Genomic DNA, 16,908 nt, shown 5'->3' with positions numbered 1-16,908 from the left:
GGAGGGAGGGGAAAGAAGGAGGGAGGGGAAAGAAGGAGGGAGGGGAAGGAAGGAGGGAAGGGAAAAAAACAAGAGAAGGAAGGGAAGGAAAGGAGAGAAAGACCCTTATGGAGTATGTTATTTGTCCAGGGACAATCAACAGAGCAATGCTAGCACCCTCCAAAGGGATTCCCGCCTTCCTTACCCCACAACATAGCGCAAAGGGAATCTCTACCCTGGACAACACCCATATCATTTCTACCTCTTACAAATAAGCTTCTGAAAACTAAGCCCATTTTTGATGCAGTTTTCTTCATTAATGAGAGACTTAACTTAATGTTACTTTTCTTACAACCCTGAGTTTACATTGATTTACTGAACCTCTTTAAGAAAAGAGAAGTCAATCTGAGGAGCTTCAAAATAAAGCAAATCATTCCTGGCCAGATGCAGCAGGGCGGGGGAGAAGAGAGGGAAATTATCCTCGTGTGTTTTCCTTTCCTGACCTGCAAAATGGGAAAACCCGGTCACTGATAAAAATTAAATGCTCCACTGGCAGCTCAAAAATCTGTGGTTTATTCAGGAATGGCCGAGAGAGAACCACGAGAGAGTCATTCTGCATAATTGAGTGCCAGTGTATGTAGTAAAAGTCTGCCAAAATGAAGAAAGGAAAGACCATCTATGCGGAACTGTGAGGTGTAAGCCAGTATCACTTGTCTTCTTCCTCAGGGAGCCATTATTGTCAGAAACTACAACATAAAACTGTATTGGGCATCTGTAGATTGCATTTTCAGGGTAAATTTAGTCCTTTAGTTTTAAGACAACATGGAAACTGACACCCTGTTGCTATGATCTGAGATATACAGTGGCCTGTATATCTGAAATATTTGAAAACCAAATGACTCTCTGCCTCCCCATTCACCTCTTCTCCTCCCACCCCCAAAGTACAGACTAGGGGCAGGTATTATAATGCAATCCATTGTTTGAGCAGGGTGGTAGTAGATTGCAGGTTGCAGGGGAATTAAGGGAAGAACCAACCCAGAAGACTCAGCTTAGAGTGTGTTAGGATCTGATAACGTCCAGAATTTCCAGGTCTGTGCCCTTCCAGACAAGAGCTGCCTTGAGAAACACAGGCAAAATTTGGGGGCGTTTTTTTGGGAACCTTCCTCATCCCTACCAGCACACTCTGATGATGACCTATACATATAAATACATATATATATATGTGTGTGTGTGTGTGTGTGTGTGTAGATATATGTGTATATATATATGTGTGTGTGTGTTTATATATGTGTGTATATATATGTATGCATGTATGTCTTGCTCGCAACTAGATGTCAACTAACCCTTGGTAAGACAATAACTGACAAACTTTAATAGACCCTAAGAGATATTTAAGGGGGCTAGAGAGTGGGGAGGTACAGGGAAGATCATTTAAAATCTGAAGGAAATGAACAATAATGGTAAAATAATAAACATCTTTGAGGAAGCTAGGTGGCACAGTAGATTGAGCATTGAGCCTGGAATTGGGAAGATTAGAGTTCAAATGAGGCCTCAGACACTTACTGGGCAAGTCACTTAACCCTGTTTGTCTCAGTTTCCTCATCTGTAAAATAAATTGGAGAAGGAAATGGCAAACCACTCTAATATCTCTGCCAAGAAATACCCAAATGCAGTCACAAAGAGTTGGACATGACTGAAAGGACTGAACAACAATAAATATCTTTAAAATCATGAGAGGGGATGAATTGAATTATATGATTTTTAAGGTCCTTTCCATCTATAACCTCTTAATACATACCATCTAGATGGCATTTATATGTCTCACACTTAAGCCTGACCTTACCTACTTCTATCACACAGGCATCTTCTGAAAGTTGTTGTATTAACCGTATGCGAAATAATCAAAACAATGTGTAGCCTTTATAGAATTTAAAACTTTTTCATAAAGCAGGCAGAAGAAATATAAGTTGTTGATTAAGTTGTTCCAGCAGGAAACCATGATCCAAAAATTCAAGCCAGCATTCTTATACTGATTTGTGGCTGTTCAGTCATTTTTTAATCACATCTTATTCTTCCTGACACTATTTGGGGTTTTCTTAGCAAAGACACTGGAGTAGCTTGCCATTATCTTCTCCAGTTCATTTTACAGATGGTGAGGCAAACAGGATTAAGTGACTCACCCAGGGTCACTTAGATAGCTAGTAAGTATCTAAGACCAGATGTGAACTCAGGAAGATAGAATCTTTCTGAGTCCGACCCTGACACTCTATCCATTTTTCTACCTAGTTATCCCTGATTTAGGTACCTACTTATCATTACTGTTCCCTAGTGATAAATATTGCTTTAAAAAAGTAGCTATCAATTACAATGAAAAGTGACATTTAAGAGCAAGTGACAGCTTAAATGTAATGATAATAACTGTATATACAAATATACATGTGCATATATATGTATGCAATATACAGATGTATATATGTATGTGTACTTTACATACATATATACATACACCCACAGATTAAATGCACTTTTCTCACAAGGGTAAAGAAAGAAATTCAAACATCGTTATCCCTATTTTACTGATAAGGAACTTGATGAACAGAGTGGCTTATGGCCAAATAATAAGTTTCAGAGCCCAGATTTGAATGAAGATTTCATTACTTTAAATTCCATATTCTTTCCACTATGTCATATTTTTCTGTGTTTTCTTAGCTCAAATAGGACTAAACACAGGAGCTGTGGGTTTCAGAACTCTCTATTCTCCCAAAAGGTTTCTATTCAACTTGCTAAAACACACACTGCCTTCATTCCACCACCCCCCCCACAGGAATGGTTATTAAACCCAAATAATGCTAAGTGAGAAGAGGAGGCTTTGCTGTAGGGAGTCACAGAGTTTAAATTCCAGTCAGTTTGCTGTAACTCGGGGTGCAATACTTGCATCTGCCACTATATAGCAATCAATATGAGCCATTCCATCAGGGAGGGAGCTAAACAGAATATTCAGTCTTTCAGCTGGTTGCCATTCCCTCTGGCTACAAGAGCTCAAAGTCTGAGCTGTTTCCTTTCATGGCTGCCAATTATTCTTCTCTTTCACTTATCTACTAAGAAATTGTATTTTCTTTTTATACATGGTTCTGCTTCTCAAATTCTAATCTAGAGATTAGAATATTAAAAATATCATTTGCTTTAATTATCACGGCTCTGCCTCCACCATTAGGGAAAATTCATTTTGTCATCATCTTATCTCTATACCCAAATAATTCAGATAAATGATATACAGATCCCTACGGTTATAAGGTATTTGAAATCAAAGGTTAACATCACCATATTCTCCTACTCCCAGCTGAGATAAATAATGCTATCTCTTTCCTCCTTTTTCCCCCATCCATTCTTCTGCAGTATGAAATTGTTCATAGATTTCCATGCTTCAAAACATGGGGCAAGTAGAGAAACAAAGACACACTAACTCCCCCAATCCAGTCAATAAGCAGAATTCACCATTGCTCACTTTCTGCAGTAGCTTCTGAACAACAATTATCCATGACATAGTATACTCTATCTTGATGGGGTGTTGATCTTTCATGATCCTGTGTTCATATTATCTAAATCCTGCCTTCAAGTCCAAAATGACAGCAATGAATTATATCTATCTTCCCTTTATTATACACTTAATTGCATAGGGAATTGTCACTGAACATGTCCAAGGAGTCCTTTACTGCCCAGAAGGTTCCCTATTTTTTTGACTTGCTCCTCTTCCACAAGATTTCCTGTGTTCATGGGATACTTTAAAAGGTAGAGACAATGAGGTAAAATTCCTTCAGGTCATATTATTACATCACAATGTAATATGATACAGTACCTTATAGCATATACTATCATCCGTCCATAAATTTTATAAAATGGGAATCTGCAATAATTTAATGGATATGCTAATGTGACCTTAGTTAAATCACTTCTCCTCTTTGAAGCTGTTTCTTCACCTCTAACTATGATCTCCAAATTCCTCTCCTCTAAATCCTATGAATCTCTATAAATATGCGGGAACAAAATTAACATGCTTGTTTTTCTCAATGCCACAATTTTCAATTACTTTTTTCATTGTTATACTTCAGTTCTTTCTGGGATGTACATCCCTCCCTCCCTGCAAAATAAATTACACTTGAATGAATAACTTTTATTACTGTCAAAGTTTTTTTAATGTCTTTTTTATTCTTACCTTTCCTCCCCTTTTGCCACTTCCAATCTGTTATTTTCTGTCTTGATTTTTAGTTTGTCTATAATTCCTTTTCTTTCTCTTATTTTCAATTTGTCTTTTTTCATATTTCTATTTCTCCCTAATCACAAAAATCTTTATGATTACAGAATTATGAAAGATACCTTAAAGATCACCTAGTCCAGTCTCCTGTTTGTTTGTTTGTTTTTTAATAGAGGACTAAGGCCAACAGAGAATAAGTTATTTGCCCCAGGCATTCCAACTCATTAAGGATAGTCAGAAGTACTTAACAGAAGCCAGGTCTCCTGACTTTCAGTTCATTGCTTTTCCACTATACCTTGTTGCTTCTTTTGTCTATAACAGATGTACTTAAACCTTTGGAGGGGGTCATAAAACCCTTTAACTATCATGATAAAGCCTAAGAACTCCTCAGAATAGTGTTTTTTAATGCTTAAAATAAAATATGTATAGTTACAAAAGAAATAAATGGTAGTTAAAAACAGATATGTATTTTTTTTCACCGTCCAAGTTCACTGACCCCAGGAAATCCATGAACAAAACTTTTCACCTGTTTGATATATTTATTGCCCTACCTTTTTCCCCTGCCCAACTAAATGTGCCATTTCTATACATTCATATTACTTCTTCCCTTTTTACGGTAGTAGAATACTACATATAGTCTCTCACTTCATAATTAAGCAAGTCTTCTTTCTTCCTATTGTTAGATACTAATAGAAGTGTGTAAAAAATTTCCATTCATTTCTTTAAAACCCAAATACACACATGTAGGTATGGAACAGTTAAGTAAATAAAGACATTAGATTTTATGGTGTTTCAAACTTCTTTCAGAACCTATATTTATTATATTTTTTTCTTAATTCTCTACATCTACAAAAACAAAGAAATGAATAGCTAGAGCAAGGTTGAGCCTCCATAGTAAACCTGCAGTAAGGTGCTACCTCTGGGCCAGGCCAGCCACAAGATGTTATACCCAGAGCAAACCAGCAGAGAGTGCCTGCCCCCAGTATGGAGGCCCTCCTCCAGTACAAGCCAGCAGCGAGGCCCCTGAGACCCAGTGAAAGCCAGCAGCAAGGCCCTTAGCCCTAGCACAAGAAGCTTGGAACAGTGCAGGAGCATAGCCCAACTATTATATGAAAGTATAAAGTCACAAAAATGAACAAAAAATAAAAAGAACTTGACTATAGAAAATTATTATGGTGACAGGGAGGATCAAGGCACAAACTTAGAAGAGAACAACAGTGTCAAAATGGCTGCATGTGAAGATTCAAAGAAAAATGTAAATTGGTCTCAGGCCCAAAAAGAACTCCTGAAAGAGCTTAAAAAGGTATTTTAAAAAGCAAATAAGAGAAGCAGAAATCAAATGATAGTAATGCAAGAGAATCATGAAAAAAGAGTCAAAAGTTTGGTAAAAAGAAACATAAAAAATGGGAAAGGAGGTACAAAAATTCATTAAAGAAAACAACTCCTTAAAAACAAAATTGGCCAAATGGAAAAAGAAGTGCAAAAGTTCACTGAAGAAAAGAATTTCTTAAAAAGTAATTGGGCAAGTAGAAGTTATTAATGACTCCATCAGATATCAATAAATGATAGAACAAAATTAGAGAATAAAAAATGGAAAACGTGAAATTTCCTATTGGAAAAGCAATTGACCTGGAAAATAGATCCAGGTGAGATAATTTAAGAATTATTAGACCACCTAAAAGCCATGATCAAGTTTCAAGAAATATCAAGTAATATTACCTTGATGTGCTAGAACCATTTTTATAAAAAATGAAAGAATCCACCAATCACCACCTGAAACACATCACAAAATGAAAACTCTCAGGAATATCATAGCCAACTTCCAGAGCACCTAGGTCAAAAAGAAAATACTGCAAGCAACTAGAAAGAAACAATTCAATATCATGGAGCCACAGTCAGGATTAAAAAGGATTTAGCAGATTTTACCTACAAGGACTAGAGGGCTTGAAACTTGATATTCTAGAATGCAAAGGAATTAGGATTACAACCAAGAATCACCTACCCATCAAAACTGAGTATAATCCTTCAGGGGGAAAAATGGAAATTTAATGAAACAGAGGACTTTTAAGTATTCCTAATTAAAAGATTAGAGCTGAATAAAAAATGATCTACAAATACAAGACTCAAGAGAAACATAAAAAGGTAAAAAAAAGAAACAGGAGAAAACATTCAATAAGTTTAACCTGTTTATAATGCTACATGGCAAAATGATATTTGTAACTCCTATTCAGTAGTATTTTATTTTCCCCCCAATTACTTATCAAGAAAAATTTTAGCATTTATTTTTATAAGATTTTGAGTTCCAAATTTTTCTCCCTCTCTCCTTCTCCCTCATCTGAAAATGGTTGGTAGTTTGATGTAATTTATACATGTGCTATCTTGTAAAATATATTTCCCTATTAGTCACAGTTGAGGAAGAAGAAACAGATCAAAATAATAAGAAAGAATAAAGTAAGTGAAAAAGATATGCTTTGACCTGTATTCATCTGAGTCCATCAATGCTTTATCTGGATATGGATAGCATTTTCCTTTGTGAGTCCTTTGTCTTGAGTTGAGTCATTCATAATTGATCATCACACAATGTTGTTGATACTGTGCACAATGTTTTCCTGGTTCTTTCCTGGTTTTTCTGAAATCTGCATATTCATCATTTCTTATTGCACAATAGAGGGCAATCTCCAGTCAACCTGATCTATATCTTGCCACTGGCTCCTGAGGAGAAACTGAGGCTACTAACTTTGCAAAGCCTTCCTTCACTTCAGTCAAATTCACTTTCACATCATGGCATCACCTCCATGATGTCATGGTACTCTTTGAGAACAAAGGACAATACAACAACTACAACCAAAGCACATTCATATACCACAGCTTGTTCAGCCATTCCCCAATTGATGGGTATCTCCTCAATGCCCAATATTTTGCCATCACAAAAAGGGCTGCTATAAATATTTTTGCACATGTGGGTCCTTTTCCCTTTTTTATGATCTCTTTGTGATACAGACCTAGTAATGGTACTGCTGGATCAAAGGGTATGCACAGTTTGGTTGCCCTTTGGGCATAGTTCCAAATTGCTCTCCAGAATGGTTGGATCAGTTCACAACTCCACCAACAGTGCATGTATCCCAATTTTTCCACAGCCTCTCCAACATTTATCATTTTCCTTTTTTTGTCATATTAATCAATCTGATAGGTATGAATTTGTAACTCTTAAGAACTTAATCACCATAAGGACAATTAGAAGGAATATACATAGACAGAAGTTGTGTGTGTTAGATGACTATGACAGGATGATATCCTCCCCACAAAAAAATAAAATAGGGGTAAGAAAGAAAAGTGCACTAGGAGAAGAGGGAGGGAGACACAATGGTGTAAATTATCTCACATAAAAGAGGCATAAATGAGCTACTACAGTGGAGGGGAAGATAGGTGGGTGGTAGGCAACACTTGAACCTTACTCTCTCCAAAATTGGGTCAAAGAGGAAATAACATACACACCGATCTGGATGTAGAAATCTAGCTTAACCTGTAGGGAAGTAAAAAGGGATGGGGATAAGAGAAGTGAGGAACTAATAGAAGAAAGGGAGGATTGGGGGAGGTGGTGATCAGAAATAAAATATTTGTGAGAAAGGACAGGGTGAAAGGTAAGAGAGGAAACAAAGGAAAACAAAGGAAGCATAAGATAGAAGTGAGGGAAATACACAGTAAGTTATAACTGTATATGTGAATAGGAAGAACTCACTCATAAAACCAAAGCAGATAACAGAATCTCATATTATTCTATTTTTAAGAAAAACATTTGAAGCACAGAGACACAGACAAAGTAAAGGTAAGGGACTTGAGCAGAATCTATTAGTTGAAGTAAAAAAAAGGGGGGGTAGCAATCGTGATCTCAGATAAAGCAAAAGCAAAAATAGATCTAATTCAAATATAAGGAAGGGAACTATATCTTGCCAAAAAGTACCAGAGACAATGAAGTAATATCAGTACTAAACACTTATGCACCAAATGGTATAGCATCCAATTTTTTAAAGGAGAAGTTAAATGAGTTTCAGGAAGAATAGACAATAAAATGATCCTAGTGGGAGACCTCAACTTCCTCCTCTCAGAACTAGATAAATCTAACCAAAAAAATAAACAACAAAGAAGTTAAGGTGGTGAATAGAATTCTGAAAAGGTTAGATGTTATTTATCTCTGGAAAACCCTGAATGGGAATAGAAAGGAATATACCTTTTTATCAGCAGTACATAGCACCAATACAAAAACTGACCATGTATTAGGGCATAAAACCTCACAACTAAATGTAGAAAAGAAGTATAATATGCATCTTTTTCAGATAATAACACAATAAAAATTATATTCAATAAAGGGCAGTGGAAAGATAGATTAATCTCATTAAAGAGAATGACAATATAGAGACAACATACCAAAATTTATGGGATAAAGCCGAAGCAGTACACTTAGGGAAAAATTTATATCTCTAAACATTTACATCAATAAAGAGAAAAAGCAGTTCAAGGAATTCTGCATGTAATTAAAAAAACTAGTAAAAGAAGAGATTAAAAAAAAACACAATTAAATACCAAACTAAAAATCCTAACAATTAAAGGAGAAATTAATAAACTTGAAAGTTAAAAAAAATTATTAAACTAATAGAAGAAAACTAAAAGCTGGTTTTATGGGAAATAAAATAAATATACTATTAATTAATTTGATTTTAAAAAGGAAAGAAGAAAATCAAATTCCCAGTATCAAAAATTAAAGAGATGAATTCACCACCAATGAATAAAAAATAAAACAATTAGTAGGATTGTAGTAGGCAAACAATTGCCTATTACATGCCAATAATTCAATAATGAAATGGATGAATAGCTCCAAAAAATATAAAATGCCCAGATTAACAGAAGAGGAAATAGAATATTTAACTAACCAATCTTATAAAAAGAAATTGAACAAGCCATCAATGATCTCCCTCAAGAAAAATTCTTAGGAATAGATGGATTCATAACTGAATTCTAGCAAACATTTATAAAACAATCCCAATACTATATAAATTATTTGGGGAAATATGCAAAGAAAGAATCCTACTAAATTCCTTTTACAATACAAATATGGTGCTGATACCTAAAGCAAGAAGAGCAAAGTTAGACAAAGAAAAGTGTAGAACAATTTCCCTAATGAATTTTGATGCAAAAATTTAAATAAAATATTAGCAACGAGATTAGCACTATGATCAGGTGAGGTTTATATCAGGAATGCAGGTCTGGTTCGATATTAGGAAAACAATCAGCATAATTAACCATATCAATAACAAAAAAAACCCAGAAATCATATGATTATCTCAATAGCTGCAGAAAAACCTTTGACAAAATACAACACCTAACCCTGTTAATAACACTAGAGATTACAGCGATAAATGGAGCTTACCTTAAAATTTTAAGTAATATTTACTAAAACCATCATCAATCATTATCTATAATGGGGATAAGTTACAAGCCTTCCCAATACAATTAGAGTGAGGCAAGGATGTCCATTATCACCATTATTATTCAAAAATTATTCCAGAAATGCTAGCTGTAGCAATAAGAGAAGAAAAAGAAACTGAAGGAATTAGAATAGGCAATGGGGAAACAAAACCATTACTCTTTGCAGATGATTACGATGCTATACTTAGAGAATCCTAGAGAATCAACCAAAAATTAATTGAAATAATTAACAACTTCAGCAAAGTTGCAGAATACAAAATAAAGTCACATAAATCATCTGTATTTCTATATATTACCAACAAAGTCCAGCAGCAAGAAATGAAAGAGAAAGTCCATATAAAATAACTGTAGAAAAAATAGAAAGAGAAATTCTATATAAAATAACTACAGAAAATATAAAATACTTGGGAGTCCATCTGCCAAGCCAAAACCCAAAACTGTATGAAACAAATTAGAAAATACTTCTCACACAAATAAAGTCAGATTTAAGCAACTGGGAAAATATTAATTGCTTATGGGTAGGCTGAGCCAATATAATAAAAATGACAATTCTAGGTATTCAGTGTAAAACCAATCAAACTGCCAAAAAATTGTGTTTATAGAGCAAGAAAAAATCAGAAAAAATTCATCTGGAAGAACAAAATGTCAAGAATATCAAAGTAATTAATAAAAAAAAAATTGGATGAACGTGGCCGAGCTATACCAGACCTCAAACTATATTATACAGTGGTAATTATCAAAACTATCTGGTACTGGCTAAGGAATAGAATGGTGGATCAATGGAATAGGTTAGGTACACAATACATAGTAAATGACCATAGTAATTTAGTGTTTGATAAACCCAAACATCCAGGTTTTGGGGATAAAAACTCATTATTTGACAAAAACTTCTGGTAAAATAGAAAACAGTATGGCAGAAACTAAGCACAGACCAACATCTCACACCATATACCAAAATAAGGTCAAAATGGGTACATGATTTAGACATAAAGGATGATACCATCAGCAAATTGGGAGAACAAGGAATTGTTTACCTGTCCAACCTATGGAGAAGGGAAGAATTTTTGACCAAACAAGAGATAAAGAGAACTACAAGATGTAAAATGGATTATATAAAATGCAAAAGTTTTTTTGGACAAACAATAACAATGCAACAAAAATAGAAAGAAAGCAGAAAACTAGGTGAAGGGGGGATTATACAGCAAGTATCTCTAATAAAGGCCTCACTTTTCAAAAAATATAAAAAACTTAGTCAAAAACTTACAAGGATAGAAGTCACTCCCCAATTGATAATTGGTCAAAGGATATAAACAGGCAGTTTTCAGACAAAGAAATCAAAGCTATCTATATAAAAATGCTCTAAATCCCTACAGATTAGAGAAATGCAAATTACAACAACTCTGAGGTACCACCTCATACCTATTAGATTGGCTAATTTGACAGAAAATAAAGGAAAATGTTAAATGTTGGAGGGGACATGGAAAAACTAGGACGCTAATGCACTATTGGTGGAGTTCTGAACTGATCCAGTCATTCTAGAAAGCAATTTGGAACTTGCCCAAAGGGCTATAAAATTGTGCATATTCTTTCATCCAGCAGTACCACTGCCAGGTTTGTATCCCAAAGAGAACAAAGAAAAGGGAAAAGGACCTATATGTACAAAAATATTTATAGAAGCTCTTTTTGTGATGGCAAAGAATTGGAAACTGAGAAGATGGCCATCAATTGGGAAATGGCTGAACAATTGTGGTACATGATTGTAATGGAATATTATTGTGCTATTAGAAAGGACAAGCAGGATGATTTCAGAGAAACCTGAAAAGACTTATATGAACTGACACAAAGTGAGCAGAAGCAGAAGCGCATTGTACATAGTAACAGCAATATTGTACACTAAAGGACTATGAATGACTTGGTTCTTCTCAGCATTACAGTGACCCAAGACAATCCCAAAGGACTCATGATGAAAAATGCTATCCACCTCCAGAAAAATACCTGATGTTGTCTGAATATAGACTGAAACATTCTTCCTTCCTTCCTTCCTTCCTTTCTTTTTCAATTCTTGCACAAAATGATTAATATGGATACATTTTACATGATTGCATATGTTTAATCTATATCAGATTGCTTACCATCTCAGAGAGGGGAAAAGGGACAGAGGAAGGGATAAAATTTGGAACTCAAAACTTTTAAAAAAGACAATGAATGTTGGAAATTGTTTTTACATGTAATTGAAGAAAAATAAATATTTTTAGAATAATAGTTTTTTGTAGTACTTTAAATTTTGCAAACTATTTTTCACATGTTATCTCATTTGATCTTCACTATAACCCTGGAAGGTAGGTGCTATTATTATTTCTATTTTACATGAGTAAACTGAGGTGCTGAGATTAAGTGACTTGCACAGCATCACACAACTATTAAGTGTCCCAGTAAACTCACATCTGTCTGCAAGTCCAGTACTCTAAGCACATCATCCATCATTCCTATACACACTCATTTGTCCCTAATCTTCTGTATTTAAAAAAATACAACTAACAAAAATCAAACAAAAAACATCCACTTTGAGCATTTCCACTTTAACCATTTCTCTCAGTTCAAAATCAGACTCTCTCCATATTTTCCTAATCCTAGTTTTACCACCACCTTTTCATTGCCCTTGAGGAGCAGAGTCTGTTTTTGCGTGTTTCTTTTGTTTTGCTTGTCTTGCATGCCCAGTGCTTAGCACAATGCCTGATATACAGTTGGCACTTAAAAAATGCTTGTTGACATGATGTTCTTTCTAATCATCCTACTCTCTTTAGCCTGTTCTCCTCTCTCTTTTTTCCCTGTTTTCTTTTCTCTAGAATAACTAGACTTTGAAGTCCTTCATCTCAGGCAGACACTTACTTGCTCTGCTCTTGAACACAATGGGAATTATCAAGTGAGCAGATTGAAGAGGGACCTCATCAGAAGCTGAAAAAGAGTTTCCAAGAGGAGAAGGATGGAGAGGTTGAGTCTGGAGGTTAGTTAAGTCAGACAGGAGAGATAATAAAACAGGCAATAAATACTTAGACACGCCATTCCAATTTGCCATTTTTTCAGGGCCAACTATACTGAACTCAAGTACATATTGGGAAAATTTTGAAGACTCTCACCTTCATCACCTGCCATTTAACCATGAGGGAAAAGAAAAGGAAAGGAAAAAAGAAATCAGAATTCATTCCGGAACAAATAACTTCAGGCAAGAGGAAACAAAAGTTCAAAAATCTTGCAGACCTCAGGTAACTAATTGGTTTTTCAAGCTCAGTCTTGGCCAGGCAGCCTGACCCTCCTTAATTAGGGGTAGCCTTTTTTCCTTCATTGTCCTTGATTGAATCCAGCTGCCACTTAATTGCCAGCTGTTCTCTGATTCCCAGGTCAGGACCTTCTTAAGGCCAAGTCAGTGGCTCCTGGTGAGTGGTACATGGCATCCTAGGCCCTTGGTATACTTCGATTTGTCATGGTGCCCATTAAGTGGATATGTAACAGATGGTATCTTGTTTTAGTTGAAGATGAGTAGGTGAGAAATTGTCTGGCTACGTTTTTTATTTTTTATTTTAAAAAAATGAGAAAAATAATCTGCAGCTGGTATGCTTTTTTTTGTTGTTGTTGCCTCATAAATATTATTTTCTTTCATTCAATAGCAAAAAGGCCTCTGAGGAAATGACATGACTACATTATATCCTGGACAAAACCAAGTCAACATTCCCTTGGCTTTATAATTACTGGATAGACAATTATTTACAGGTGGGAAAAAAGAAAGAAAAACTCAAGTGTACGTATCTGTTATCAGATGAGAAGGTGCTTTGAGCACTGATATAAAAACTAATTCTCAGACTTGGATATTTTTTAATGACAAAATATTTCTATGTGGACAGTATCACCTCAAAAAACTTGTATGTGTGACAGAGTGTGTGCCAGGGTGACATGAGAGCTCCACCCTACCCTCCCCACCTCCCCACCAGAGCCCAGTCAACCACTGAATAGATCCTTCTGTGAGCTGGAGCACAGGGACAAACCATTCTATGTCAAAGACTTGCCAAGGCACTGCACTGACTTGAACTCCAATAAGAAAATTTCAAATCCGCCCTGTTGGTTGCCAGTAAACGAGGATTTCTGAGAGAGTGGAACATGTTCATATTTCCTTAGTTTTTTGTCAACAACTGAACAGCTGTGTTCCAAATGGACTGAAGTTAAGCCAAAATATTGTCTGGCAGTCCAGCAAACAGAATCTAACAATAATTGGTTCTCAGAGCCACTTCCAATATGAATCCCAACATTCCACATTCTGAGGGCAAGAGGATAGGGAGAAGACAAAAGTGAACCTTAATCCTACCTAAATGGTTTTGTATTACAAGAATGACAGAAATCTGAAGACAGTTTCTTCTTTACAATGTTCTATTTCTTAAGACATGCAAATAATTGAGGCCAGTTGAAATATTCATCATGGAAACCATGATCAAGCCAAGTTAGTTTTTCTAGGTAGAAGTTTTCTTCTAAACCGGGAAAGACCTGGAGCACTAGTGATTATACTGACATTGTCTTTCTCTATGCCTTGCCAGAAACTACCTAACATTTTAATGTCAAAGGAATATTGCCAAGGATTCATCTTTTATAAACTTTTTGGGAAAATCCACTAGTCTTAAGGGTGTTTGTGTGATGCAGACAAGACACTAGTCTGGGAGTCAGAAGGCCTGAATTTGGGTCTTGTCTTTCCTCTTAATTCACCATGAGAATTAACCACTTGGACAGGTTATTAACATTTCTGAGACTGTTTCTTAGGAGAAGGCTGGAGCCACCTCCAATCAGCTTGTAAGAGCTAATTGTTAAAATTTCAATATGAGCATTTATGCCCCTGAAATGGGCAAATGCTACAAATCAGGGCTTGATTTATTTTTGTTGGTGCTGACTGTCTAGGCTTAAAGTGATGGAGAAAATATTAATGCAGATTAAACTTGAAAGTGTGGCAAGTGTGTGTGTAGATACATGTCTGTATGTGTATATAAGAGAGTTGATTGTTAAACATTTACCAGTCCACCACTGTGGTTCTTTATCTACAAAATGAGAAGGTTGGACTAGGTGATTTCTCATGTTCCTTCTAGCTCTAAGATTCCCTGATTCTATGCTTCAAAGGAGAAAGAAAACTATACTTTTTCCTAATCAGTTAAATCTTGAATAACATTTTCTCCCTTCTGGATACCATCCAGATTTTTGAAAGGTATTGGGGAAACAGAAAGTATTGGTGACATTATTTAATGTTTCCATGTGGTTTAAAAAAAAAAAGGAATGCAACTTACAACACAAGACAAACATTGGAGCAACCTATGGGCGATGCCAAACCAAACTTGCCACCTTGAGGTTTGGCTGATTTCAAGACATCTATCTGAGTGGACTTGAATTTCGACTCTATTTCTTCAGTTCTTGAGGTCATTGGCTTATTAAGAAAAATAATTTTTATTTCTTCAACAAACGGTAGGAGGAGTCACTACATAAAAGTATGACCTTTTTTTTTTTCTCAGAAATTCAGATATGGAAGGGAAAAGAGAAATGATCCAATGCAATCTCCTCATTCTACAGATTGAGAAAATCAAAGCCTAGAGAGGCTAAGTGATGTTCATAATATCAATCAGTTAACTGTGTAGCAGAGCCAGGATTTGAACCAAATCCACAGAATTACATAATTCCAGAATTGGAAGGGACCATAATGGCCACCTTGAACTCAGGATTGAAAAAAGGAATTCTCTCTAAAATTCCACAAGCAATCAACCAGCTTCATTTTAAAGATTGCCAGTGAAGAGAAAGCCACTACCTTCTAAAAGTATTGGACTTTGGGCTAGCTCTAACTATTAAATATTTTTTCCCTTGCATCAGACCTGAATTTGTCTCTTTGCTGCTTCTACCCCATAGCTTCTAGTTCTTCTCTCTCTAAACCCTCTCCCAGGTGACAGCCCTTCATATACTTGAGGAGGTCTTTAAGGTTCCTTAAGGTTTCTCTTCTTTTGGATAAGCCTCCTCACTTTCTTCATATGGAAATCTATCATATGGAATCCATTCATATAGAACCCATCCTCATATGGAATCTAAACTCGGGCCCTTCACCACCACTTTTAGTGATCTCACTTCCTCTTTTGTTGTCCTCCAATTTCTAAGTTTAAAATACCATAATGCTGTGCCCCAATATTCTCAACACTCCCATGACCCTGACCTTTCTCTCCTCATTACTCCAAAACCATTTAATCCATACCCTATAATCAAAGGACATTGATTTGTTTTAGGTTTCATTGAAAGAATGAGTTCTAGCTCTGGCTTGGGTGCTAATCTAACCAATTCTGATTTAATAATTGAACAATTATTCAGGCACCTTGGCCAAAGGGGCTGCTTCTGTACTGATTCTTCTATTCATTCCTGTAGAATCTCTCTAAGACATAGGGGAGGAAAAACATTGCTATGATATTAATCAAACAGCATCAGGAATTGTTTACTATATGCCAGATACTGTCCCCCGGGGGATACAAAGAAGGGTAAAAACATGATCTCTGCCCTCAAGGAACTCACATTCTAATGGTGAAGACATATTTTTTAAAAAGGTACATATAAGATTCATATAGATTTTGTATACATATATATGTAGCCTATATGTACATTCTTTCCCTCTGAGATTTCCTTTCACTTATTCTGTTTGTATATTTATAGCAATTGGGGGGGGGGGCAGAGATTGGGAAAGGTCAATGGCAGAATGTAATATCTGAACTGAGTCTTGAAGGAAGCCAGGGAAGGCAAGAGTCAGAGGTGAGGACAACATTATTGAGGTAGGGGATCGCCAGAGAAGAGGCATGGAGTTGGAGTGTCATGTAAGATAAAAGCAAAAATACAAATGTGATTGTGTCATAGATTACCTAGAGGGAAGTAAAGAGTAGGAAGAAACTATTAGCAAGATAAAAAATCCCTAGTGTAAATTCATAACCTGCAAATACTTGGACATTGAGTCATGTAAATTAAAAGCAAGAATAGAGACCTTAGTCATCATCTAGTTGAACCCATTCATTATAGAGAAAAGAGAGTTGAGACACAGAGGAGTAATTTGCTCAAAGTCATGTAGTCAAGTACCCTGATTCCAAGTTTCCTTCTAGGGTTGCCTTGTATCCTGTGCCTCCAAATCTGGTGTTCTCTGC

The 16,908-nt window shown here is 35.7% G+C and overlaps 1 long non-coding RNA gene across 1 annotated transcript; it reads left to right on the top strand.

The window, feature by feature from the left end:
• The first annotated feature begins 12,607 nt into the window (after nucleotides 1–12,607).
• Nucleotides 12,608–13,556, top strand: LOC114023140. Its single transcript, XR_003566751.1, has 3 exons — nucleotides 12,608–12,719; nucleotides 12,800–12,978; nucleotides 13,381–13,556. It is a non-coding gene; the product is annotated as an uncharacterized LOC114023140 (long non-coding RNA).
• The last annotated feature ends 3,352 nt before the right edge of the window (nucleotides 13,557–16,908 follow it).

The sequence above is a fragment of the Vombatus ursinus genome, unplaced genomic scaffold, assembly GCF_900497805.2.
Source record: "Vombatus ursinus unplaced genomic scaffold, bare-nosed wombat genome assembly UNPS02014816.1, whole genome shotgun sequence".
Taxonomy (NCBI): Eukaryota; Metazoa; Chordata; class Mammalia; order Diprotodontia; family Vombatidae; genus Vombatus; species Vombatus ursinus.
The sequence above is the reverse complement of the archived record's forward strand: the minus strand, read 5'-3'. Positions and strand labels throughout refer to the sequence as shown.